The sequence below is a fragment of the Herpailurus yagouaroundi genome, unplaced genomic scaffold (assembly GCF_014898765.1).
Source record: "Herpailurus yagouaroundi ecotype Mexico unplaced genomic scaffold, PumYag 77, whole genome shotgun sequence".
Classification (NCBI taxonomy): Eukaryota; Metazoa; Chordata; class Mammalia; order Carnivora; family Felidae; genus Herpailurus; species Herpailurus yagouaroundi.
In genome coordinates this window covers 82,591,705-82,596,067 of record NW_024412388.1, presented here as the reverse complement: position 1 = coordinate 82,596,067, position 4,363 = coordinate 82,591,705, and the positions used below count along the sequence as shown (strand labels likewise).

Sequence of the window (4,363 nt, the reverse complement as noted above, 5' to 3'; positions counted from 1 at the left end):
GGTACTTTAGATTATAACAGCTGAGAGAGAAATAAGGAAGAAAGAAAGCAGTTTATATTTTTAATGCAGAAAAATAATTGTTAGAGATGTTTTATAAAATTTAACAAACAAGGTCTAGCCAAATTTACTGTTCAGTGGATTTTTTTTTCTGTTTTCAAGGGATGAAGAGAGAGATTCAATGTATATATTATTGGTTACTGCTTGAAAAAAATCATGAGATAGAAGCATAAATATAATATAAAAGATAATATTTTAAAATTGTATTATGGGAATATTAGCTATAATAAGTGGGAAAGATATATTAAAACCAGTAGTGTGTTGCACTGGTCCAGAAAGAACTCATAAGGCAGACAAAAACTAATATTAGTTAAGGAAAATGGTCTGTTTTTAGGAAGTGCATCCAGAGAGATGTTACCTCAAAGAAATGCCAACAGTAACTGTGTGGTCCCCTGTTGTTACTCAGTGAAGTATCAAGGGTAGAGTGACTGGGTTAACAGCTCAAGCTTTCTCCAAAGATTTGTAGTATTGCATCAGTACAGTCTAAGTCTTGGGAGCCATGAAACCTTCAGGAGGTTTCTGGCCTTCCCTGGCAAGTTTGCCCATTCAAGCTCCTGAAATAAATTCAAAGTCTTCATGGTGTTCAGGGTCATAGTAGTCCAAACACTTCTTTTTCTTGCTGTAGGCTGCAACTCAGAAGGGAACTCTTTCCAAGGTCATTAGGCCAGGAGTCATTGTCAGCACTTTGGTGCTATGAGTTGTCTCATAAAGATTCTTCCCTGTTTCTGAATGAGATATGTCAGCAGGCTCTTGTCCAACAATGTTAAACTTGTCTCCTGCAACCATCCATGCTCTGCAATGCCACTGGATTCCAGGTGGCTCAGGACACATCGTGGGAGGTGGGAAGATGGCCACTACTGTTGTTTCAGGATATGGAACTCCTTCCTTCAGCACTGAATGATGCTGCTTCATACACATCAAAGGAGCATCATTGTCCTTTGTCCAGGCACCAAGAGGGTGAAGTAGAAGGACAGACTGCCTGTAGCCACTCTCTGGAAGTTGCTTGTAGGTATCCTGCATTAATAAAGCATGTCCATTGCATGAAGTTAGATTCAACCTAGCAGACACTGGGTTGCATAATTGAAATGCAATGACAGCATCAGCATTCAAAAAAATTTAACATCTACTATAGCCCAATAGGAGTAAAACTATGTTAATCAAGACCATCATCCCAATAAAGTCAGTTCAAGACCTGACAATCTCCAATCAACCAATCTCCTTGTTCCATAACCATCTTGATGTAGGGGTGGTTCTCCTATGTTGTTCCTCACTGCCTGGCACCACAGTCCTCCTTCCTGTGCTTAAGAAACTCTGGGTTGTGAAGAATAGTCATACAGCAGCCCTCCTATGTCAGAGCAAATGCAGACCAATCATCCAGCTTTTCTTTATCTTCATGACTTAGTTGTCAGAACTATAGGCACTGACAAGTTAATGATACCCCCCCATTCATTTAAATGAAGGCACTGAAAGGACTCTCTCTCATGGAGGCATTCAGTAGGGTTGCCCAACCTTCTGCTAAAACCGGCACCCACTACATATCCATTTAATTAATTTTCAATACTGGTAATATTTCCACACATGTTTTTGCCAAATTAAGTTTATCATCTGGCGTATACAGTTCTTTTACTTAGTGGCATCCACAGGTACAATATCCTGTTCCTGTAGAAGTTCCACAACTTGTTGGACACAGTCATTTATATCACAGGAGTCTGTTTTCAGCATCAATTAAGGGTCCTCTGTTTTTTTTATATTCAGAATTAATTCCAGTGAAGCCTTTACTTTCCCCAGCCCCGTGCTTTTTAGTAGAATCCTTTGACATTTCTGTGTAACAAACACACACAGGAGCATGAAGAAACATTTCAAAAAAAAAAAAAAGGGGTAAACCCTCATGAATTTGCCTTGCATTGTTGCATCCTTGAGTACTAGGCTATAGAAAACTTGTGACGCACAGTAAGCTAGCATCTGCAGTTCACCAACTTCTGTAGTGCATCGAACATTCTCTTCTCTGTCTTTGGACTAAAGCCAAGACTTCCAGTGAGAGCTTAGCGAGCGTTATCACCATAAGTGTCGCCACAGCATGGAATGCAACGGCAAACCAAATACTCCTCCAAAGCCATGTTCACCGTGGTCTTCCCGGCTCCACATAAGCCCGTCAGCCAAACTGCACAAGCATGGAAGGCACCTGTGGTCTCTCCCACCTGACCTCTCTTGTTCCTACGGACGTGGTGAGCTTGATCGGTGACATTAGTTGTTCTCTGAAACCCCATAATCACTCAGACATTCTTACACAGGGTCCCTGGCCCTGCAAGGCTGCAGAGAGCGGAGGAGCAGGGCGGGCAAGAAGGTGAGGAAGGGCGGGGCGACAAGGCGGGGTGAGGTGGGGTCAGAAGGCGGGGCAGGGCAGGGCGAGAAGGCGGGGTCTCGTCGGATCTGGCGAGCCTGCGCAGAGGAAAGAAGACGTGCCCTCTGGGGGCTTCGATTGAGCAGCCAGTTTCCGCCTTGTGGTGCCTCGCTCACGGATAAAAAGGTATGTGTGCCGGTTTCGTTTTATTGTGACATCGTTGGTTTTATATATCTGGATTTACAGAATGAGTTGGAAAATGTTGACTTCTGGGAAAAGTTTGTGAGGGATTGGTGTTAATTCGTATTTAAATGTTTGCCAAAATTCGTCAGTGAAGTAGTCTGGTTCTGTACTTGGCTTTGTGGGAAGTTTTGAAATTACAATTACAAATTAGAGATCTCGAATTTTGTTTTGTTTTGAGTGAGTTTCAGTAATTGTTTCTAGGAATTTGCCCATTTCCTTTAAATTATCTAATTTATTTGCATACAATTATACTGTGGTACTTTTTATTTCTGTAAGTTTAGTAGTGGTACCATTTTTTAATCACTCATTTAAAGGTAATCATTATCATGCCTCATAGGGTAAACACTTCAAACTTGTCTTCTTAAACATTATGGTTTAAGGTTAAATGTTCTCTGAATTTCAAACAAATGGAATCATATAGAATATATTCTTGTCTGGCTTGCTCAATTTTATGTTCGTAAAATTCATCCCTGAAACTGTGGTTTCTTCATTTCATTGATGTATACTATTCCATCGAGTGACTATGCCACAATTTATTTAGGTACATTTGGTTATTTTCAGTTTTTGGAATATTATAAAAAATCACTGCCGTTAATGTTCTTGAACATGTGTTGTTGCACACAAGCATGCAGTTATGTTGGGTTACACATAGGAATGATCTGCCAGGACACAGGGTTTGTGTCTGCTCAGCTTTAGTTGATAAAGCCAAAGAATTTTCAATGTGGTTATTATATCAGCTGAGACTCCCATTAGCAGTATTTTCCATCAAACTGTCTCCTTGCCAAAACTTTGTATTGTTATTAAACAAAAAAAACTTTAGACTTGCTAGTTTGGGTACATTGTTACCACATTATGGTTTTAATTTGCATTTATCAGAGCAAAGTTGAGCTTCTTTTTGTATTATTTGTCATTTAGGTTGCCTCTTCTGAAAAGTGCCTGTTAGGTCTCCTGCCTATTTTTCCATTGGGTTATCTATTTTTTCCTTAGATTTGTAGGAGTTTTAACATATTCAGATAAGAGTCCTTCATTGGCTATATGTTTTGAAAATGTTTTCTTGGGGCGCCTGGGTGGCGCAGTCGGTTAAGCGTCCGACTTCAGCCAGGTCACGATCTCGCGGTCCGTGAGTTCGAGCCCTGCGTCAGGCTCTCGGCTGATGGCTCGGAGCCTGGAGCCTGTTTCCGATTCTGTGTCTCCCTCTCTCTCTGCCCCTCCCCTGTTCATGCTCTGTCTCTCTCTGTCCCAAAAATAAATAAATGTTGAAAAAAAATTTTTTTTAAAAAAAAGAAAATGTTTTCTACCATGGTATAAATTTTGTTTTTTCTATTTATGTTTTCTTTTGGTGAACAAAATCCTAATATTAATGTAGTTCGATATTTGATGTTTTGGTTAGTGCTTCTTGGTGACTTGGTTAAAAATATATCTCCCTACGTCCAGCTCCTGGTGATGTTATATTGTAGATATTTAGGTCAACAGCTCACCTAGAATCAATTTTGGTGTATATGGTTTGAGTTAGGGGTCAAGTTTTATTTTTCTCCGTATGGATGTTTAATTAATGAAGCATGATTGAGAAAGCATCTTTCTTCCATTATTTAGCAATACTTCACATGTCTTAAAATCAGTTGTCCATGTACGCATAAGATTTAAATGTGATCTACGGACCTGAAGGAAAAGGGAGCAAAAGATTTAATAGAATCTGGAGATGGAGGGAGAGCTGTAGCTACA

The 4,363-nt window shown here is 40.0% G+C and overlaps 1 pseudogene; it reads right to left on the bottom strand.

Annotated features, from left to right (window-relative positions):
- Positions 1–498: 498 nt before the first annotated feature.
- LOC121018636 (bifunctional 3'-phosphoadenosine 5'-phosphosulfate synthase 1-like) lies at positions 499–2,376 on the bottom strand (annotated as a pseudogene).
- Between the last annotated feature and the right edge of the window lie 1,987 nt (positions 2,377–4,363).